Here is a 24971-nt window from a genome sequence, read left to right as displayed (position 1 = left end):
GATTACACGTCTTCCATTTTCAGAGACCTAAAGAAAATAGGACTAGCTAAAAGAAAAAGAGAAAAAAAGAAAAAAAGAATTACCGGTACACAAAATTCACAGTGCGCTAAGGAAGTCTCCCTACCCACCAATTTGCCATCTATAAGGGGGTATGTGTGTATATGCAAGATATCAGTATGCATATTTTCCAGTAACAACATTCATTTGGGTGTATTAAATTACATATTGGCCTGTCTTTGACCATAGGAGCCATAGACAAGGGGCGCATGTCTGTTATGGGCGGTGAAGAAAACATACACAACCCAGAGTAAAATTGACAGAGTTTTCGAAATTGTGAGTACTCTGGTTTTGTAACCAATACTTAAGACCTTTTACCATCAATTGGCCAGTTAGATAATCACTCTTTCTTTTCATGTTGTAATCTACAGGACCTAGTCTAATAGGATGTTAGGTTTCTGTGGAAGGATTGATTCCATCATATCTATCTACATCCCCGGAGTTGGTATACGGGGGTGAGTATGATGCTGATGCATTTACTGTTTAGAAATGCAGAGTCAGTTCTTTTTCTCCGTGGCACCCAGGGAAAACTTATTAGTATAAGAGCCATAGGAGCCGTAAACTAAGCAACACATTTGATTATTTAATTTTTTACAGAACATATACAAGAAAGGGTGTGCTTTCTTTCTTTTTTCGTTGTTAGAAATGCATTTTTGACAATAAAAGTTGATTGAAGTAATGGGGATGACACAAAACCCTGATAGGTTTTATTTTCTGTATGTTTTTTTGATTTTGTATGGCTTACTCCAGTCCATGAAAGAGACAGGATACCTTGATTTGCCTTACGTCCTGAGCAAGGTCCTAAGAAAAAAAGGACAGTATTTTTTGTCCAAAGTGACCGAAACACGTGTCGAAGACCACACAAACTGTTTGAAAATTATAAAACAAACTGTATATGACCTTATTAATAAGGACAGGGTCAGAGAAAATAGATTCTGAATGGTGATTTGTAAATATTGGTGAATGATTAAATTGTTGCTACACTACGCATAGTAGACCATTGTGGTTTTATGTATGAAAGTATGAATGAGGGATTTAGAGTTGTGAAAGATCTAGTCTTTTTTCCTGTAAAAATGAAAATGTTGTTTTAAAGGATACATACAGATAGATGTTTATTTTGTGATTGATTTAATAAAATTTGTATTGATTTAGACAGTGAGTTGTGTCACCCCGATCCACTGGTCCACCGCCTTTTTTGTTTGCTTCTTGTCGGTTATGACATTAACCTGCTTACATATGGTGGAGACTCTCCCTTCTAACTATGTGATCGTCTTGGGGATACTCAGTATATGCTATGAGATCTGTCATTCTTTCTTTAGGTTATTCCAGATCTGACCATCTCACTTCCTTATCCATTTGTTGGCTTCCTTCAAGGGTGCACGCACTCCCTCCTTCTGCCCCAAGACCGGACTCTCTTTCCTCGTTTGACATGTCTGAGCCCCAACTAGTGTGACTATCCTCTCCCTCACCCTTGTCTAGGATCAGTCTGCTCAAAAACAATGCTCGACCTTCATCACGAAACAGGTTTCCCTCCTCAATTTCTGATTAAGGTACTAGGGATTGATCATCGTTCCCTCAAGTTCAATACTCGCTATCTCGTCTTCATTGCTGATAGGCCTTATCGATCTTTTCCATATCATACCTTTCTTCATCTAGCGTTGCTCTAGGTGCTTCTAGCATTTTCGCCTTTATTGGGAGAATATCTCTCTCTCTCTCCCATCATATTTCTGGGCTGGCACTCCTACAGGCTGATTTTAAATAGATTGCATTTTTAAAGATGGCTGCAGCAGTACTTCCATTTCCTGGAATGATGTTATTTCTGCTGGCTGAAATTCTGCCAGCCAATTTAGCATTGAACAACCCGGTGGTAACGATAATTCTGCTGAAAATTGGCTGATTTACTGTTTCTTGCTATGTTTTCGATGATGATTCTTCTATCATCAATGGTAGGTGTGCGTTCCTGCCATGTTGTGATACAGCAGAGATTCTGAAATACACCAAAGTGGTAACGATAATTCCATGGTGCAGGATTTACTGTTGTTTTGCAGCCATTCTCATAATGAACCTCCTTGTACTGTTACAAATCAGAAAGAGAGATGCAGCGTGAGAAGACTAGTCACACTCGCACTAAAGGCATAGAATGACCAACCATCTAAACTAAGCCTTATGGAAAACCTTTGTGGAGTACAAGAAAGTAATGTACATCTAGAATGTTTCAAAACGTCTTCCTTCTCTAAGCAAGTATTGATGAACATGAATGCAAACAGGGAGCCATGACCTAATTAAACAAACCATTACATTTACCGAATATGGCTTTTGCATAACTTCAAAAGATGTATGGAATCCCAATTTGCTCTACCTTAGCTTTATCTTGATCCCTTTCCTCTCCTAAATCTGATTGTTGAGAAGAAGCCTATGCGGATGTAGTGAGGAACAGATTGCAAATAAATAAATAAATACATCATTGTATAGGTATGGACAGTATGCTGGTGGATGCATTATTGCTTCTCCACTTTACATACTGCAAGGCTTGCTTGGAAAATGTAAAATTCCTACAATGTCATTGAGACTTTTGATTGGTGCATCAAGGATGCTTTTCTGGGATCTATGTGATCACTCCGTGACCGAAAATTCTAAGAATATATCAGGTACGAAAATGATGGGCACAGTGATAACATGGTAGAATGGTCAGACATCCAAAAATTGCAATACATATCTTTTCCAATGCCCGCAGCCCTGCCCTCCTCCCTACATTGCTTACCTTGTTAATTATGGAACGGCCGGCCAGCTCTCTTTCAACCGTGAAAGTGACGTTTATATTAATGCAAGATGTCACACTTTTTTTCTCTCCCTTCGCCATCCATCCAATGGAAGTGGGGGGGACCCCTGCAACTCCTGACTCACATAAAACTGAAGAAGTGGACCCAGGGACACCCCCATAACCCTGCTTCTTCGGTATATGCCGAACGTGCAGCAAGGGTGCATTCAGCATTTCTTTATCAACATTTTCGGACGATGCCCTTTTTTACACCACCACAATATTCTCAGAATACCTTCTGTCTCCTGATGTCAGTTTGTCTACACTTTTGCTCACTTTTCTTCATTCATTGAAGTCAGATAACAATCTTCATGGTTGGTGACATTGTCGCTCTTCGTGGTGGGGTTGTGGTGATAGACTAGTTCATTTAGGCCTTTCACCAATTCACATTGAGCATCAGTTGTACAGTTAGGGTACTGCTGGCCTTTTCATTGAACTCACTGCATTTTCCCACGTTTCATAGGAGTCTATGGCACTACGCTGCAGACATTGGCAATCATCATTAAGAACTATGTTTTCTAGGCCTTGATAAGCCTTCCCCCAATTAACTAGGATCATCCTAATTGATGGTGGTTTGTCAAGAGGGGCAGCAGATCTCTTGTCCTATTCCTTTGTGGAAAAAGCTGGATTCCATTGCCTTATGGGAAATGTCTCTCCTTGCAGGGAACTTTGAAATTCCCCTTCAACACTTGTTCTCTTGCAAGGCATTACCTGAATTGTACGATGAGGTTATGGCTACAGTGTGGTGGGCATTAGAGCAGCCAATGGGCCAACATATTCACTTTACCCTGGACATGTAGACCGGTTGTCATAGCATTTACTACATTGCTGTCATGGCTTATTGAGTGGATTTGTCTTCCTCCAACATTCAAAAGGGGTCCTGGGGTAATTCACGTGTGCAGTAGTTCAGCACTAGGCAGGGTTGAACTGGGGCATGACATTGTCTCTGGGCTCCAATGAAAAAGTGTCCCCCAGATGCAAATGACAGTTCATTCCTTTTGAGACAGACTGTTTGAGTAATACCAAAGGGGGAGGTTTTTGATAAAAATGTGAGGCAAATTGTGCATTTTAAAGAATATGTATTCAGTAACACTGGTCAAACTATTAGCCACATGGTGAAGGAACTTATCAAACTGGCCCACATGGGCAAAAAAGTGATCCACTTTGACCAAAACTACTGGCCCACACTAGCATTTTGCGTTTTTGGTTCAGGCATTGCCCTATATGCCAGTCCGAGCCTGGTACCAGGCAATGTTGTGAATATAAGGGTGTCCTAGCATAAGCCACATGGGGTGTGTGGGGGGATCTGGTTGGAGGAGGTGAAAACGCAGTGACTAAGGCCTTATAGTTTGCATTTGGGCTTTGTTGCATCAGACAAAGGATCAAACATCCTTTTTGTCTTATGAGCTGGCAAGACAACGCACATCCTCTGCCTTGTGCATGTCATTCAGCTCCTGGTTGCATGCTTTATCAGCAATTGTGCACCAGTGAAAGAAATGGTTATAGTGGCACCAAAGACCAGTTCCTATTTAAGATGGACTTTCCAGGCAATAATCTATTGCCCAAGCTGCAAGTGTGCCACAAGATGTCACTGCACAACCCAAAGACCTCAGTGGCTACCCGTTGGAACTCTACTTTGCACATGCTAAACAGGCTATTACAGCAATGCAACAACATCACAGATTACTGTGGCACTTCCAGCAGGGCTCTGGTGTGATCATGTTCAACTGGGGCAGCAGCTATCCAATGTCTGTCCAGTGCTACAACCTTACAGGGAGTTCACCAAGTTGTTTAGCAGTCACAGGTCATCCCAGAGGGAGGTTGCCCTCTCGTGTACCTGCTTGATATCAACCTTTGACTGCGGCAGGTGCTGTCCAATGTCTTCTCTGAGCTACAATCTTTCAAGGAGGCCACCAAGTCGGTTAGCACTCACATTGGATTCCTCTGGTGCACCTACTTCAGATCAACCTGATGAACATCGTGAAGGTTTGTGCCATAGCAAGTGATGCAGAAGTGTCATGGCTATAGAGGAACTTGCTTTCCATTGTGTGTGGAGATCCAGGCATAGATGGACCTAAAGTTAACATGCAGAATTCCATAGTGGACATACATTTCAAAGTAAAAAGGTGCTGCTTTTCACCTGCATGTCCCAGGCAAGAAGTACTCCAAGCAAGGACCACTAGGAGGAAGCACTTTCAACTGTGCAGAAACCCAAACCTTTCCAACTACCACAGGGATGACACGTTCACAAATGACAGCAGCATCAATGGTCAGTACAGCACTGACACTTGTTGACAGCTTTGTCAGAAGTGCAGACACATTTTATGGGGAGGGGAATCGGTGGCACAACTACCTCAGGGACTCAGGCACCTTGAATAAAGACAGGTAATCAATAGACATATGGCCATCAGACATACAGTTGCTTAATGTCTATATGCTGAACACCATGCAGGGAAAGGGATGACGACCCATTACAGTATTGGTACAGCAATCTATCTGGCCAATGGCACTCATGGAAGTTTGGACCGCTAAGCTCTGCTCTGTAAGTGTGCTATCCGAGAGAGTTTTAATGCTTTCAGTGCTATTTTCCCTACCCCAGGAGAAGACTCACAGTACTGCATGTTGAACAGATAAAGTTTATAAAAATGAACAGTTTCATTGCAGAACATGGAATGGTATCTACCTTTAGCCAACATACTAGCTTAGATGATCATAATGATTTGGTACCCATTATATGTCAGGCACTGAAAAGTGGAGTTGGCAGTTTTATGGTGCGTGCGGTTGGGTAATACAAAGCTATAGAAGTGGCTCTTATCAGTTGCTCTCTTACACATGCTTTTGCATTGACTATTTGAATCCTGATCACACACTTGTAAAAAATGTTCATGTTCTCACACAATGCAGAGCTACCCTTTAGGGTTCCTGGAGTTTTTCACTGGACATGACCAACCACAAAGGTTCTCATTTTCTTTCACAGGGTGGAGCCACCCACTCAGGTACTCTGCTCTTTCACAGGGCTTAGCCACCCTTAAGGTTCTTATGGTTTTCACAGGACAAAGCCACCCAATAAAGTTCGTGGGTTTTTCACTGGGAGCCACCAAGTAAGGATCTTAGGTTCTCCAACAGGGCGATGCCACCCCTTAAGCTTCTCTGGTTATGTTTTTTTCACAGGGTGAAGCCACCCACTAAAGTCTCAAGCTATCCAATAGAGTGTTTTATTATGTTCTCCAGCTATTTAAATAAGGGGAGTAGGTCCCCCACATACCACGGGATAGGATGCATGTGGTGGTGCCAAAGATATGTACCTAGTGACATACCAACACCTAAATGCTTGTGGGGGAAAGAACCAGCACGGTGGCCTTGCTGTTGGACATATTTTCAGGTTTCACAGATGCTGATTGGGCAGGCTAGGTGGGTGCAGAGATTTGGACATGACATGTTCAATGGCACTGCTATGCTGTACTTGATATGATATGATATGATAGTTTATTTATATAGCGCCTATACACAATGTGTTTCAAAGCGCTTCAGGGCAAGGAAGGGAACAAGGGAAAATACAACGACATTCTTACAGGCCATAAACAGTAAGGATGTGAAATTAACTATCATACTCGGCCTGATGATGTTTCAGATAGTGCAAGTGCTAAGGAAATGGAAACAGACAGGCGACTACTGTACTAGGCCTGACGACATTTCTGGTAGACTCGGAGGAAAACAAAAGGTGAGGGAGATGGGTGCAGAAAGGGAGGGGTGGAAAAAAACAAGTGACCATCGTACTAGGCCTGACAATGTTTCAGATAGTGCTGGAGGGAGGGGGGGCAACAGTAAGGGGATAGGGGAGCGACAGACGAGGTTGCTATCATAGTAGGTCCAGGGACAATTCTGATAGAGCAAGTGCATAGAAGAAAGTAAGGGGAGGAGGGGAGGAGATAGGACAAGGGGGAGGGGAGGGGAGGAGAGAACATAGAGTAAGCAGTCAAAAAGAGTGGAGAAGCAAGAGAGGAGAGCGAATACAATTGCAGAAGTCAGTAGTAACACATAATGGTGCAAGCCAGGATACAAGATGAAGATGGAACAGCATGATTCAGGGCCACCATGGTTACAAGATGAAAAGGAAATCCAGCATGAGAGTTGAGAAGGGTGACGCACCATGAATCAATGAAGTCCATAAAAGTAAAATCCAGCATTGGCCACAAGACGGGGAGGTGCTAGCAACCTCCTCCTCACCACTGATAAGTTAGGTGGTGGCTGCATGGTCACTGGCTTCTGTTCACATGAGTGCAGTGCAACCAGCACATGCAGATCCTTATTGCTGTCATCCCTATGGTACAGACCACATTGTCAATTTCCTTTTGTCCCCACCTGATCCACATTCAACAGATCTCCACTGTGCAGAAGGCCTCAGTTTCCTCCATCTGTTGGGTTTCCCTGCTGGTAGGGAAAAATAGTCCCACAACGAGTACTCTGTGTTCTGTGTGGAGGAATTGACGTCACTGATCCCTGGAGGTTCTCCTTGCTTTGCCCCTCTTCCCCAGAAGGAAGAGGCTCCTCTTTACTCTCTTTCTGTACCTGCCGCTCGTCCCCCTCACATAGGTCCACCTCCTGTTTCTGTACCTTCACAGACTGGTCCACTAACAGTCCTCCCCTGTTTAAAGCAGGATCATCATCATGCTGGGTGGAGACCACTTCCTCCTCTAGAACCCCCACTCTGTTATGAAACATCACAAGCAGCTCCCCGATGGTGTTTGCTGCAGTTACCCCTTTCTGATTGCACAAGGAAATACCCTCAAATGTCTTTGTTGGGGCATCCACATGAGTACTTTCCTGCCCTGCCATTGTGTTTTTACTGCTGGGTCACCTTCCGATAGCCCCACCTACTTTTCCACTCTTGAGGCTTCCCACAATTACTAATCCTCCTCCTTCACCCGCTAGGATGATCAGCAGTGCTGGTGGAAGAGTTTTATGTTGTTTTTTTATGGGGATACAAAGACGTGTGGGGAAAGTATTTTTTTTAGCTTTTCTACCTCCATAGAGGGACACAAAAGGGGAAAGGTGCAGGAGTAAAAGGGAAGAGGAAACAAATGGAAGACATTATCACACACTTAACAAGACAGTCAAAGGGCACAAAAATAGCAACACAAATTCACTAAATAGCTAGAAATTACACAGGGGGCAAACAAATAACACACTTCCACATTACTCAAAAAGACTTCTCAAACCCATATCGTACCAGCCACCTTCATAGTGAGAGCTTGCCTGTACAACACTTTCCTCATAGTCTAGCAAAAGCCACAAACATTAAGTTAGTTGGAACTTAAGTAGATGGACAATCTTGGATTAAGAGATGTGTGGCCTCTAATTGGCTGCATTATGTGAGAAGAATGGAACAAAACTCCTGAAGATGTCCTGATTGGCTAGACAAGCCTGTTGAATAAACACATTACTTCTTACGAGCCCTATCGCTCCTGATTAATGAAACACTACACAGGACCCACAAGAACACACGTTTATGAGGGATTGGTCATTACAAAAAACACATCCAGTTCCCATATTAGGGATGAATCTTCATTAAAAGAGTAATCCACTAACGCAAGTCCATTTGTGAGAATGTTGTGTTGGCCTCTCCCTTGCAGTACCACTCTGACGCTGTGTGTTGTGCCACATGCACAGCAATGACTAGAGGCCCACACGGTATCAACCGGTCTCAACTCCATCTCTATTTTAATTAACTTTCCTTTCCTGCTTCTCCTCACTCCCCTGCACTTCCAGTGTCCCTGGTGCTTCCATGCCATTGTCACCTGAAATTTCCTGATCCCCCAGTATCAATCGTTCGAGTCCTCCCTGACCCAGCTGTCGTCAGGGTCCTCTGGGTCATCCCACTGGGCTTCCCAGGATGTCACATCACTGCAACATTCTTTGGAGTGTGATACATTTCGTGTGATCTCTCACACATTGACAACTGCTGCAGTGAACATTGTGCCTTTATTGTTGTAACTATGAGGGGACCGGGAGCAAACAGGAGTCTTCTTTCTTCTTTTGATTATGGCATACTATTACTTCATCCCCCTCCTCAAAACTGTGTTCTCGAGCACCTCTCCGCTCATCCGCTGCAATCTTCATTTTGTGCTTCTCTTCTACATCTCTGGGTCGGACCTCCCCGTCATCTGGCATAGTGTGTCCTTCTGGGGGCCCTTCTGGTAGTCAGCTCCGTAGCCTGCAGCTGAAGATGAGGTCTGCTGGGCACTTGAAAAGTGGTTGCTGTGGGGGTGTGGCAGTATTTCCTGTTATAATGTCTGTTCGAAAGGTTTGTGAGGTAGGTGAGCCACTTGCAGTGCCATCTTGAGGTTTCCCATAAAACGCTCAACCATGCCATTGGCTTGGGGCCAGAGGGGCATGATTTTCCGATGCTTGAACCCCATATATTGAGCAAAATTGGCAAAGTACATGCTGGTAAATGATGGTCCGTTGTCAGACCTGATGACCTGAAGAACACCATAGGCTGGGAGTATGCAGTTTAGGACCGGAAAGACTGCTGTTGCTGTTGTGGATGGCACAATCTGTGCCTCCGGGCATGTTGAATATTCATTCATGACAACTAAAGCGTAGGTGCCATCCCAAAGGGGTCAAAAGAAATCAACTGCTAGTTTTTCCCATACACTGCCTGGGAGTGGAGACATCAGCAGCGGGTTTGGATACGGGGGTGGGGCTATCATACTGAAAATTGAGCACTCTCTTAGCGAGTTTCAACGCTGTCTGTTTATCCAAGCCTGGGGACCAAATGTTCAGCTGCAGTAGCTTCTTGTGGTACCACCCCCAATGCCCTTCGTGGGCATGGGTTGCTGGTGCATTGACTTGAGCAGGACAATCCTGCAGCCCTTCATGATGATTTCATCTTCTGTGGTGGTGAGCTCTTCCTGTATCAATGACATGGCTTTCATGTGCCCTTGGAGTGCTTCATAGAGGTGTCTGGCCCGCTCCTTCACATGTCTCATTTTTCCTTGGTTGACACTGTGCGACAATCACCAGAACCGGGTTGACTGCTGACTACTGTTGAAGTGTCTTCCACACCACTGGGAATGGCTTAATTTGATGGATAACGTATTGCAGGTATGCAGCATATTTCAATTTGCGGTGGTATCCATGATTGTGACTTTACATAGATGGTGAGGAGAGCTTGGTGGTAGGTGACCACTGTAAAGGCTTTCCAAAATAGAAATAGATGGAAGTGTTTGCAAGCACAGATGACTGCCAGGGTCTCCTTTTCAGCCTGCAAATATTTCTGATTGTTGGTTGACAGACTGCAGCTGGCATAGGAAACGACTTTCTTGATGTGTGGGGTACTGGGGTCATATTGTGCAAGTATAGCGGTGAAGGCGGCTTCACATTCCGGTGTGCAGACAAAGTCTTGATTGTCTTTGGTTAGTTGATGGTGTGGGGGGCTCACTGTCATGAAATTCTCTGGATAACAGGAGCTGTAACTTGCAAGCCCCAGGAATAACCTGAGCTCCGACACATTCACTGAGTGGCGGGCTTCCTGTAGCAAAATAATCTTATCTGGTTGGGACTCATTCCTTGGTCCAAAGAACTTGAGAGTTTGTTTGCCAAATTCTCATGTCTTTGTTGAGAGTTACACGGGCTGCTTCCAGGGCCATCCAGACCTTGTGTAGGGTGTAATCGTGCTCATGGACTGTTTTACTGAATACCGGGATGTTGTCGCTGAAGTTCAGACACCCTGGGATGTGCTTGATCACCTGGTGGATCTCCTCCTGGAAAATTCCAGCTGCTGAGGATATGCCAAAATATAGACGCTTATAGCGAAATAGTCCCATGTGGGTCATGAAGGTGGTAATATATTGGGACTCCTGGACTAGATCTGGCTGGTGGTAGCCCTTATTAAGATCAAGTTTTGAAAATACGGTTGCTCAATTGAGGAGGTGGATCATGTCCTTTATTCTTGGGCTTGGGTAACGCTCTCGCTGGATGGCCATGTTGGGGCATTGCATATCTATGCAAAGACGGATGGACCCTTTGCTGATTTCTTAGGGGCTGGTACAATCAGGGAGAGCCATGGGGGTGGGTCCCACTGCTGGCTATATGATGTGGACATCCAGTAGGCATCTTATTTCCTCCTCCACCTGCTTTTGTATGTTTATCTGGATGCCCCTGTAGTCAGTGCTTTAAGTGGGGTAAGAAATTGAGGGGGGGCCCTCATTTGGGGGCGTGGCATCCGCTGTGGGCGTGGCCTAAAAGTGCACAAAACATAGTAGGGTGCGCAAACAAATATATAAATGTAGTAGAGCATTTATATATTTGTATGCGTACTAGTATGGTTTGTGTATTTTTCAAGCCTTCTTTTATAAACATTGCAATGTTACATATTTATATGTTTATAAAAGGTGGCTTGAAAGTGTACAAACCATAGTAAGTTGCGCACACTTGTGTGCTTACCTTACTACGGTTTGTGTACTTTTCAAGCCACCTTTTATAAACATAGACATTTGTAACATATTTCTATGTTCATAAAAGATGGCTTGAAACGTACAAGCCATCTTTTATAAAGCATTGAGGACGGACAAAACCCAAGGTGGTTTTGTCCGTCGACAAAGCTTTATAAAAGATGCCTTGAATTGTGTACGTTTCAAGCCGTCTGTTATAAACGTAGAAATATTTCTACGTTTATAAAAGATGGCTTGAAACGTACACATTTCAAGGCATCTTTTATAAAGATTTGCCAAAGGAGACAGGCACCTCGGGCTCAGTGATCGCTGCTCTGAGCAGAGATCACAGAGCCCAAGGCGTCTTTCACCCTCTGGGAACCCGCGGGCTCCGTGATTTAATCTACATATTAAATCATGGAGCCTGCAGGTTCACAGAGGGTCAGTGACCTGGCGATGGCCAACAAAGGAACTGTAACTTCCCTGATGACCCCTCAGATGGGGGGTCATCAGGGAAGTTACAGTGACTGACAGAAGTGCCAGCCAGCCTCAGCGACGCTGTGGCTGGCTGGCACTTCTGTCCACTTGCCTAACGTTACACTGGCGGGCGCATCTCCCGTCGCGGCTGCGGCCGTGGCGGGATAATGCGTCCTGCCATGGCGTGGTGGGACCGGGGGCCCCGGCAGGGCCCCGGCTCAGCCCCACTTTTTGGAGACTGGCGGGGCCCGGCCCCGGCAGGCCCCGGCCCACTTAAAGCACTGCCTGTAGTGTTGGGCAACTGGTTTAACCTCTTGGTCAATATGGAGCCTTACTTTGCAGTTCCGCAACTTGCTCAGTCCTTCAAAAAGGTTCAGAAATGCTTTTGTGACATCCCCTTCTGGGGCCAGGTATTTGTGGGCCATCATGCAGTAAAGAATGTGGATGAGTCCCATGTCGACAGCCGTTTTAAAACCTAAGATACATCCACTATTGGCTTCTGTGGCGAGTACATGTAATTGGATGCGGGCTGTTTGAGATTTGTGCGCACAGATTCTTATGAAGGTTCCCTTACACGGCAAAGGTGTGATCGAGCTGTAAGGGAAAATGTCCACCTTTGAGGGCCTCAGTTTAGGCGAGTGTGGGAGTTGATTGCAGGCCTCCTTGCCTAGAACATACACTGTCGCCCCAGTGTCAATTACAAACTCTGTTGGTGTGTTGTAAACTGGAATTGTCAATGTGGTGCTGTTTTCTCTTGCCATCTCATTCCCCACCATCCACTCATATCCCTTCTTCCTCTGGTTGTCCTGGGAAGATGACGAGTCACTTCCGTACGGTGAGCTTATTTCAACATATCGTACCCTCGTCGAGGCCTGTGCGTGCTCTTCCTGTCCAGAGACCTGGTTGAGCGTTTGGACTGTTACCAGCCACTTTCTCCATCCGCGGGACGGTATCTTCTGTATTTATTGCTTGGCCTTCTATCATCTGGTCGGTAGTTCAGATGGTACTTCTGTTCCTTGGGGAGGTGACCTGGGTGATTGGCAATGGTGGCATTCCTGCAGACAGCCCCAAAATAGTTGTCTCCCCCACATGCTCTGCCCTTCTGACCCAATGCTGGCCATGTGCCCTCATGGTTGAATTCGTAGCCTCACATGTAGCATGACTTTGCAGAGAGGGTTACCTTATCGGGTGATATTAGTGTGACCTTCTTGATGACCTCCTGGTCTCTGGGGTCTGATGATATATTTACTCATCCCAGAATGACCACTTGTTGTGATACCGCTGAGTTGGTGCAGGCAATGGCCAAGATTTTATTCAGGGATCCTTGTTTTTGGAAGAGTTTGTTTTTAAATTCAGCAGACTAGCACCCCACGATCACTTGGATGCACAGTGCTTCATAATTTGAATAACAATGGAATGCACAATGTTTCATGCAAATGCCGAGTCTCATGATGAAAATATCCATGGTCTCGCCCTCTCCTGCATGGTGGTGTGAAAGATATGTCTCTCGTAATCCATGTTGGTGTGTGGGGCAAAATATGTGGCAGGTGCTTCTCTAATCTCTTGAAATGTTGCTTTCTCTTCATTAACATTCTCATATAGGATGCCCCGTACTGCTGCTCCCACTGCCAAGGTCAATATGTTCTTTTTACGTTCATCATCCGTGGAGCCCATTGCCGACACATATACTCTAAAGTCTTTCATCCATCTGACCCATCTGGGCCCTAGATTGCCAGTGTCTGTGAGGTCTTAAGCTTGGGACAGCTGCCAAGGTGTAATATCCCCCTGGATCTGGTGGAAGACATCTGAGGACCTAGCAGGCACAGTGGCAGAATGTCCTCCTCAGGCATCTTGCCTGCCTTCTTCCTTTGCTATGGCATATGTTCCTTCTACCCCTCAACCCTGGAACATTGGGCTGCTTCTACTGGCCCTGGCTGGCCTCCGGCAGCTAAAACTGTTGAGCAGGCAGGCTCCTCTAGATTTGCCTGTAGTCTGTTGTGAGGCCACTAGGGGACTGCAAGCACTGCAAATAGGGCTTTGTTGCACCTCTGCAGCCCAGGCTCAAAGCCTGACACATGCACCGCTTATCATGTGGACACCTGGAACTGGATCACCGCTGCCACCCGGGCTCACACTCCCTTGTGGCCTGGGTTGGAGTGGATGCCGGGGGAGGGCCTCTCCCGGAGAGCCCCTTCACGGCATGCGCGGTCAGGACCTCGCCGGGTCTGACATCTTTGTTGTCAGTGTTGGAGAGTGAGTACTCTACCTTGTGGTACTACTATGAGGTTGTGTGTTGCGCCGCTCGCGCAGCTATGACTGGAGGCCAAAAGATATCAACTGGTCTCAACTCCGTCTTTATTTTAACTAACTTTCCTTCCCCACTTCCGGTCACTCTCCTGCACTTCCCGTGTCCCGCCCCTACTCTAGTCCCACCTTCTACATAAATATGTGGATCAAACATGAACATGACAATTTCTGCCACCACATGTTTACGTGATCCGTCATTACCCATTAGTGTTTGAGATAGCATACATGTAGCCTGGTAGTTGCAGACCTAAAAAACCAGCACATCTGCAAGTGTCACAGTTTAAGGCATTGAATATTTGTAGTTGGTAGAGTCTCTGAAAAACAGTGTTCTTCAGAGTTTTACTTTGTAGAACCTGACCATTTTCAAACTGTAAATCTTGATTTGCATCATCAAAAAATTATGGAAATGTAGGTATGTATAGTATTTAGCATACACATATGTGCATGCCTTCTAAATCTTGCCGACACACAAGAAGGCTGTAGTACATATCTGGGTCTTCTAACAATGGCGCTCTTGTGCAGACTAACACCACCCCGGCTTTCCATTCTACTCCATGAGGCTGACACACACGCTGTCTCATTTCTTTTTCTTTTTCAATTTTTCTCTTCAAGGGGAGAGAAGCCGTGACCTCATCTTTTTGTAATCCTTGCTAGGGTTCAGAATGTTGAAATGCTTCCTATGCAGGCACTGAAGTGTTGCACAAATTGTCAATGCGCAAATAAGCCCTCTTGTAGGACATCTTTGCAGACCCCCCAGGGTCGTTGCCCCCCTCGATGCACATCTAAACTTTCTGAAAGCTTGATTCCAGCTCCGCCTCCTCTGTTAAAACCTTCTGCCCTTCCACTTACCTGACGTTCGTGGTCAAGGCACATATCCTCCCACCGCAGGCCTGATGCTTTGTATTTGCTCTGCACTTCTCGTGTGCCCCCCTCATTCTGCACTTACCAGATCTGAATGACCAAGGACTGCAAATGATCTGTCTCCTCCCTCATCTTTTCATTGGGGTGACACAAAGCAAACCGATGAGCAATGGCTGGCTTCTGGTTCAACAGGAAATACTTAAATTCGTAGATTAAAGGTTGCCCCTGTAGTACAGGTTCAATAGTCACGTGCACTTGTGGTTGGCCATCTAAATCTCCATGGTCCGTTATGTTCACTATTCTTAATTATGTTCTGGTATTAGCCGGCTCATAGGTAAACACCCCTGACCCCTTTTAAATACAATGCTCCTTTGTCTTTTAGCACTTCCCTTGTCTTTGCACCTCATGTTGAAGACCGAACTCGATTTCTTCTCCAACGACTTTGTTCACCTGCGAAAGTGTTTGATAGCCATTTGGCCCAATCAACATCCACCAAGGTGTCTAAAGTGACACTTACATTTTCCTCTTACCAAAACCATCTCCAGTAATTTGGAAAATTGTGACCCAAAATGCTTCTACTGTGCCTGTGCAAGAGAACCTGCTGTGCATATTCAGAAAAAAAGTAGTCTGCAAAAGTCCAATATTGTGCCAGAAACAGCTTGGTCACACTTCATAATGTGTCTTCAGTGCATTTGTTACATCCTCCCACATCCACGTGCATCAAGTGGTGGAGTACTCTAGCATTGTCACCAAAAAGTGCATGCTTTCCGGAAATGCTTCTGACTACATCACCTTCTTAACACAAGGCTTCCGAGCAGGAACAATGCTGAAGATCAGGAAGAGCGACTGTCCTTCGCCCCAGAAGCACAGATCATGTCAAATAAAACAGATCTGAAAGTCCTGGTCAGCTATTACATTGTATGTCAGTATAACGATTATCGATCTCCGGTGAAGGCAGGCGTGGGAAGAGAGTTAAGCATAACCTCGCACTGATGAGTTAGTTGATGGGTTGATAACAGCAGGACTCGCCCAAGAGTCTACTTGGTGAGTGAGGGACCGATACTTTTTACGATGTAAAATTGTAATGTGTCAGTTTCGTGAGTTGTGATGGCTTCCTTTTTGACATGGAAATTGTCATGTCAAGCAAACATTTCTAAACGATGCCACGCGGTTTCTGTCGTAATTGCATTACACCGTATTTTGAAAGCTATACTAGATGCCCTGCCGAAATATGTGTGTATGGGTGAGGAGGCATTTCTACCAACAAATGTCAATGTTGTTGAGTGCCGTGCAGCACATGTGTCCAGAGCTAAAATGGTGTCAGAAAACGAGAAAAGTCAGTTATTGGTGTACAACTATACATGTTTTGAAGCCACCAGTAGATCAAAACGATAGGTGGCCAATCGACCCGTATTTTGCAGGACTCTGCCGTTTTGGAGGAATGTGTGCCGCGTCCTGCACTTAACCTGTACGGGGCGGGGAATAGTCCTCACTTGGTACATTACGCAGTTTTTAAGTTACGTTCTGACTCAGACCTATGCCTGCCTGCAGATAACGCACCTGTGTGCTGCTGCCGCTTTGCTAGTCGTTCTAACAGTGAATGGACGAATTAACGCTCTTATTTTTTTTTTGTTAAAACATGTTTTATTGAGGATACACATACAATGCACATAGTGTAATAAGAAGTAATAACATCTTAACAATTGTTATGTAAATCAGAATTGGCTGATTTAAGTTATTGCAATGAAAAAATATAGCATTGTATTGATGCTATGAATATTCTATGAATGCAGTTTAGTTTTATGGGATAAAGCGGGGAAGGCCGGAACGACATATAAGACATACACAAACTGGACAAGAAGTAAAGGAGAGGGGAGGGATACAAAGAGGGACGGGGGGATGTGACGGAAATGATTAGTCTTAAGTTTATCTAAAAGCAGTATGATTTTCTGAGGCAAGAACATCAGTACACATTCTCCATTTCAATACATATTTGTAATACAATACCGTTGCCAAAGCATTACAACCATCAATCCTATGTATGTTACATGTAGAGTTCCACCATATTTTATGATGAATGAGTTCAGATTTCTTCCAATAGGAAGTTATTACCTGAAATGCAATTAGAATAAAGAGATACATTATATTAGATGCATGAGAATTTAAATGGTGAAAGATGGTCCTACCCAAGAATAGAATCTTAAAATAAAAGGGTTCATTTAATTTAAAAATACATTTAACAAAGTGACACATATTTTCCCTAAAAATGTTAACAAATTTACTTTCAGCAAACGTGTTTAAACGTTCCATCACCTTCTTTGCAGTTACAACAGTTAGTCTCTAAAGTAATTCTACACTTAAAAAGATTAGCAGGGCTAATAAAAAGTCTGTAACAGAAGGAGAGAATTTGGGTCAAATTAGTAGTGACAGTTATGGAAGAAGTATTTTTCCAAAAGGGCGGTCACCCGTGATCTTCTAAGGTGATTGAGCAGTCTTGTTGCCATTTTTGCTGGGTTTTCCATTGAGCGTTCAGAATGGAGTCATTGGTAAGTTCTTTATAGAAGTGCGAGGCAGAAAACGGACAATTATGCATATGCTTATGTCAATAATCAATAGCTTTTGGGGGGGTGGCAAGCATGCGAGCGCTGAGGACCTGAGTTCTGAGAGCTCCTCTGTCCGCTGACATTAACCTGGTCAATTATCCTGTTTTGGCAGTGCGATTTTACTTGTACCTGCAGCCGTGGCTGGGGGAACATACACAGGAACTTTATGTGAAATTACAGCCTTGAAATCAACCTCCTGTCAGAGTTATCCGACAGGGACTCCGTAGCAGACCAGCGTGGAAAAAGGCTCTCCCAGGATGGCCACCGGGAGCCACCAGCGATAAACATAGGTCCCTTGGGAACCACAGTGATACATAACTCCTCTGGCCGCCCTGCACTGGCGTTGTAAGGGGAAGATCAATTCCGAAACTAAGCATTCCGGACGGTCCTGATAAGCTGGGAGACCCGCTACTGCGCCACAGTGACCGAGGCGCATAGGACAGAAAACACAGTCCACAGTTACCTCGGGTCTGTGGATATGTGCAGGCACCCCGCAACGCACTAAAGGAATCCGAGGCACAGCAGCAGAGTGCAGGACCCGTGACACCGGAATTGGGGAGATATAGAACACTGATCCACGATCCTGCCCGTAGCACGACACAGCCTAACTCTGTCCTGGGGAACCTACGATTCCTTGCACACACGCTCCTGGGGAGAGGGTCATCGGACGAGATCCTGTGCCGAAGCCTGCGGAGGTAAGAAATAGCTGTGAGGACCGGTAACACACTCTGCAATACCCACGCACGGGGATCAAACGAAGAGAGGGTCAACTGCAACAGACCCTAGAATTCCATGGCCATTGTGCCCGGAGAACAGAAGCGTCGAGCGGGTGAGCACAGCAATGAAAACAGCCGCATAGAATAACTGAGGCGCATGACCCTCACACCGGAGGGGCAATAAATGACACACTGAAGGGATACGGGGTGCTCTCCTCACCATCCCCATAGAAGCATCAGGAAGTGGCTGAACTTGTGGCACACCTCCCGAACATTGCCAGAAAGGAATCAATCACATCTGACTAACATGCACAGTAGGGGACCTGGGGGCATTCCGGCACATCTGAACCAGTGCTGGGATAACACAGTGCAATTCAGAACCCCCTCCTCCCCTTGAGTGCAATCCATTTACAACTTGGAGCAGGCTGGGAGGCCCTACAGTACAACCGAAGTAGTACCCCACCTAGCACCACACGAAAGAAGGCATGACTTTTGCGGGGGTACATATCTATACTCAGTGACACCTGGGACCCACGTGGAACTGGATGCTCGTCAGACTGAGAAGTGCGCGTCCAACATGATGATACCAACCAGCTATTAATAATGTGACGCTGGAATCTTCTATTCTGGTGGATAAGGAACTTACAGAAACTAACGAACTTGCACATACAACTCACAGAAAGACCTACACCTGGGGCTTCTCCCCGAGAACCGTAGGAGCCCCCCCTCTTGCACTGCTGCCTGATACACTGCACATGGAAATCCCGAAAGTGGGGGCAATATCACCTACCTCCTGGGCACCTTAGTATGTCCGTACTTGCATGATGTTGGGCGCTCTGGCTTTGTGATTCTGACTCACAGACTCCTTGCCTTTCAGACGAAACAAACAGAAGCGCAGAGCACACACCAATTGGAGCATACCGCTGAACCCTACCTGATCCTCCTGGACGGCCAGGGGGGGGAATAAATCGTCTGGAGGTCTTACTGCAAAAGCGTAATTTACAGACTGGGCCACCATCATTGAGGGAAGCACCCCTACAACACCTGATCCTGCTTTTGATCCAGCCAAGGGAACGATACAATCAGAGTCTCCCTCTACACTACTTCACCATGACCTGAGCAATATCAGACAGCGACATGGGCAAAGACAAAATCAAGAAAACGTCCACACAGCGCACCATAGACCAATATGCAACAAACTCCCCCGCCGTGACACCGGATGTGGAGCTGCAGGCGGCCCCAGCCTCCTCAGCTGATCCTCTGACGCTAAAGGATGTGATGGCATCCATTGCCCACTCCCACTCTTCGATGGAGAAGAAGATGGACGGCATCTCGGCCAAGGTCTCCTTCCTCCGTCACGACCTTCAGAGGCTATCTGCTCGAACTGGGGAAGTAGAACACTGCGTGTCCGGGGTGGAGGACGGCCTTGGTGGAGTGCGTCAACAGCTATCGCAAGCACTAACCCACCTGAAGTCATTGAAGGTGCGTGTGGACGAAAGTGAGGGCAGATCACACAGAAATAATTTTCACATACTGGGGCCTTCCAGAGAGCACAGAAGGATCCAGTATGGAACTGTTTCTGGAACAGTGGTTGGCGGATCTCTTCGCGCCCAAATCCTTTTCAAAGTTCTTCACAATAGAGAGGGCCCACCAGATGCCAGCGGGCAGGCCAATTCCTGGCATTCCCAGAGAACAGTCATTGCCAAACTACTAAACTATCGCGATAGGGATGCAATATTACAAATGACCCGGACAAAGAGATCAATTACGTATAATGGCAACAAAATCGCCTTCTTTTTGGACTATACTTGCGGGTTCCAGACGGCCAGACAATCATTTGAACATCTGAAGAGGAAGCTCCACTCCATGAATGTGAAATATGGATTGCTTTTTCCGGCCAGCTGAGGATACAACATAATGGCACCATGGTGCACTTTACTGACCCACAAGAATCCTGGAAATAAGCCAAAGATCACATAGAAGGGGACTGGGTAGCATATGGACCAGATCCAGGGAACAGATCACGGAACAGACCACGTTGAGATCAACCTCCACGACAGCCCATAGCACAAGACGAACCGGACCCGGATAGATATGCAGAATTTTAGAGACCAACGGGCTACATATGGTGGCTTACAAAGAGGGAGAAAAGAGAACTTTGGAGACCACTTAAGAACAATCCCTCACAGTGACCCTGGCCGCCGGTGCGGTGGGACGTGGGCGCCAGAACTGATTTATAATATCACCACGCAACAAACAATGATGCATGGCAAGACTCCATAGCGTATGAATAAAGGAAATATATCCATCCAGATGCCATGGTCACATCACTAATCCGTCCGCCAAACACACTACAGCCTTGGTGGCCCTAAGGCTACCACCCAAGGCCCTGCGACTTCAGCAAGGACAGTAAGTTGTTGGCTCAGCCAAGGATAGGAACATTTATACCACTAAGTTAATGCTGACGCGCTAGTTCTCCATTGTCATCTATGTTCGGGCGACAGATACTTCAAGTTGGGGTCGAGTATAGTTGGGAGGGGAAAACTGTTTCATGTTTAATGTTTTTCAAGAACTATAATATGTGCACATGGCAAATCATTTAACCTATTATTCACATCCTCTCCAGAGTCGCCACACACCTGCAATGCATACCCGACAGGACTGCCTGCCAGGATTGCCCCTGCAACTACCACGCAGGGAATCTGCAACCCTGATACTATGCATTAGAAATGGCATGCACACAAGCCCAACCACCACCCACTGATCGCCCTAGATCACTTAAACTATTAACCTGGAATGTGAATGGAATGGGCTCTGGGATCAAGAGGCGCCTTATTACTCAGATTCTGAATAGACACTCCCCCGATATTGCCCTCGTCAAGGAGACGCACTTAGCGGGATCGGACTGTAGTATTTTTCATAGAACAAATTACCTCTTCGCATACCACGCGGGATACACAATGTGATCCAGGGGTACTCTGAACTTATTATAAAATGGATTCCGTTCATGCCACTCACAGTAGAACAAGATCCCAGGGGCCGCTACCTGATACTAACCGGTACACTCTGGGGTGAGACGCTGGCTATCGCCACAATATACTCTCCACCGGGACTTGGAGAGGAACTCCTAGAGGAATGTGTAGCACTTTAGATCGTACTCACATCCGAAACCGCAACCCAAACATCCCTACAAAGCTCACAACATTTGCGGCAGCACTTGGCTTATGTGATGTATGGCGAGAGCTTCATCCTGGTGACAAGGGCTACTGATTTCACTCAGGAGCACACGGTTCACTTTCCAGACTAGATTATTTCTTCCTCCGAGGCACCAATATACACAGGGTACTCAACGCAGAACTACTCCCCAGAGGCATTTCTGATCACTCACTGCTGATGATGGAGATGAGATTGAACGGGCTAACCCCTCCTAAGACCTGGCGTCTGAATAATTACTATCTGGGCTTCCCTGACTTTGTTGATCGACTCACAGAGAAAACAAATGAATATTTTGAAGTAAATCCTCCGACAGTCGATAGCCCTGTTACAGTGTGGGAGGTTTACAAGGCGGTGCTCAGAGGAGAGATAATCTCCTGGACATCTAAAAAAAAAAGAGAGCACTTACTGAAAGTGACTGAGGCTGAAAGGGAGATGGAGGAATGGGAGGCAGGTACATTCTTGACACAGCCCCCGAGACGCACCGGTCCCTACTAAAAGCTAGGGAATACCTTCACAAAATTATGTTAGATAGCGCCAAACATGCACAAAGGGAATCTAGGACAAAGATCTATGAACACGGGGACAAAGCAACCAAACTGCTGGCTTGGCTGGAGAAAAGTGATGAGGACCAGTGGCATGTCAGAGCAATTGTAAGCGAAGACAATGAGAGGATCCAATCAGATTGCGTAATGGCTGCGGCCTTCGCTAGCTTTTATGCGGACCTCTACCGTGCCCCAATCTCCCCAGCAGACCCCTCCTTCCTAGATGGTATTATATTGCCAGGCCTATGCGAGCAACAGAAGGCTCAACTAGATGCTGACAATACCGAGAATTAAATTGCTGAAGCCATTGCGCAGCTGCAATCTGGGAAGACACCAGGTCCTAATGGATTCCCGGTCGAAACCTGGAAGAAACTGAGTGGTGAAAAGATGGCAACTGTTGGGTGTCCTGACCCACGTTTGGACTATTATGTTGCAACATGTGGTGCTGTGGGCTTAGGAAATCCAAGAGGGTGGAAAAGCCCACATTTGTGCCACAATCCTGGAGAACCGCGCAGTCTTTGCGCACAACAAAATGGTCGCCTGACCTGCCACCCACCAGTGTGGGCGTGAGGGGCCATGAGTGCCATGAGTGAAATGTGTGCCAAAGGAAAAACAGCAGTGCCGGTGGCTAAAGAAAAGCACCTTGAAATCACCTTTGTTTTCTCTGAAATGCAAGCTAAAAATGCCTATTTTTAAACATTGCAAGATATTCAAAAATCTCAATGAACACCAGCAGACATTTGGCAGAATGTAGTCTTGTGTGCATACAAAATCTGGAAAGAGAAAGAGCCCAAAACAATGTTTATAACAAAACTGGCTGAGCTGTGGATGTCAGCAGCCTAAGTTAAATTGGACTGAAAGCCACTAAAATCTAAATGTTTAAAATAAATGAGTGACCTACTGTTGAGTGTCACATAGTTTGCAACTGTTAAATGTCATAGTTTTGAACTTAGAATCAGCGTTCTAGCTGCATGTGTAAAAATTGCAAGTTTGGTTTGAATGTAGAAAACTTGGAACTAAAGTGACATATAGCTGAAGCCTGGCTTGAAGAGAGTGAATTCTGCCCGGCAACTACCCCCGACAGGAGTTGAAACTTGCTCAGCCACTCTTCCCAGGCCTGGCTGCATTCTGCTGCCCCCACCAAAAGGAGATGACACCTCCCTGATTGAATCAGGGGAGGAGCACCTAGGACTGGAGGGAAACAAAACAAAACACTGTCCTTGGCCCAGGCAAATGTTAAATTAGGGGGGGTTGTAAATTGCTTCCTCTTGGAAGGAAACGGGGAGGGGCACTGCATCTGTGAGCAAGCTGAGCTTGGGGGAAGTGGATAAAACAGAAATTCCACCATGTGCTTTGGAAAACCACACCCCTTTGGGGCCAGAGCATAATTTTAAAAAGATGGATAATTCATAACATTATATAAATAATATCATCATTCTTGTGATTTTTCTGTGCACATTTTAAAAGGTGTCAGGACTCTGTGGTATGTTCTTGGGGGTAGTAGTGGAAAATAAGGTATTACTCCAAATGTCTGTATGTTAAAAATCTGACACTTTATCATCTGATGCCCATATTCCTTGTGCATGTTTGTGTATAAGGTTAGAGGTCGTTATCTGGATGAAATGGGTAGAATTCTGTCAAAAGTTGACACGACATCTTACAAAGACAGGGATCGGATGGTTTGGTGCTACAGAAAATATGTTAACTGGACATATAATATTAGAAAAATGGTACATAGATAAATATGTATTTGGATCAGAAATAGATTTGTGTGCAATTTGACAAGCGGAGGATCCTCTGACCATAAACCTACCTCACCACTCTGACTCACAACCCAGTTCCCCTAATCAAGGGAGAGAGGAGGAACTGGCCAATGATAAATTGAGAGGGTTGGGCATGCAGAATGAGCCGACCCACCCACTTTCTAAACACATAAAAGGTGACTGTGCAGGACAGGTAGGGACATTCAATTTCCATTTCCTTGCGGAGCACGCTGACAGATGACTTCACATCCAGAGACTCCAGACTTTAAATCCATTAAATCTCCAGAGACCACTGTGCAGTGCTGAGAGCTGACCCAGATCGCTGTGAGCAGAACCAGAGAACCAGTACCAAGAGAACCACAGCCAATCCTGACCCGATCCGTGACGAAGTTGCATTCCTGTCCATAATATAGTGTGAGTACTCGGCCAGAACTGTGCAAAACCAATCTCTTAGTTTAAAATAATCTAATTCAAACTATTTTAACCTATTGAGAACTGCATCATAGAAATCGTGTCCCTTCTTTTGATTCAAAGCTGCAAAACTGTCATATGTCATTTTGAAACTTTAAAATTTCATTTCTGAAAAACTACCTTCACAAATTCATCCGTATCTCCGGAACCGTTTGTCTTAGGAATGAAATTTATTTTAAAGCTAAGATTCTAAGCTTTCCAATGAGCCCTAAATCGACTTGCTCCTTATAGTGCCTCCATAATTGCGCTCGACGCACGCGACTAAATTGCAGCGATTTGACATTTTGCTTCATTCCAGCCACGTGTAAAAATATTTATCTTTTGCTTCCATCACGGAATTCTGTTTTCAACTTGATAACCATCCCTGAATCATTGATAGGGCTGACCTGAACTGATTTAAAGTATCTCTCACTCACCCTGAACCCCCTGTAGGGAATTAAAAGCAATTTGAGTATATTTTTCACTTCATTGCCACCACATTTAAAAGGATTTTGCCTGTGTTTAAAATCATACCTGTTTTCCTCTAAGCTCGCTGGGGGGGAACTGGAACTTGGTATTGCATTTGTGTGTATTCCTGAGAATTGTGTGTGTTACTTCCATCTCCTTACATTGCATAGGGGGGGAGTGAATTGTCCGAGAAAAAGTGATCATATTATCTTTTGCTGAAATCACATCAAGTTTATTCCTGTACTGCCTTTTATTCAT

The sequence above is a fragment of the Ambystoma mexicanum genome, chromosome 11, assembly GCF_040938575.1.
Source record: "Ambystoma mexicanum isolate Mex_15411 chromosome 11, UKY_AmexF1_1, whole genome shotgun sequence".
Classification (NCBI taxonomy): Eukaryota; Metazoa; Chordata; class Amphibia; order Caudata; family Ambystomatidae; genus Ambystoma; species Ambystoma mexicanum.
This window is presented reverse-complemented; position numbering follows the sequence as displayed.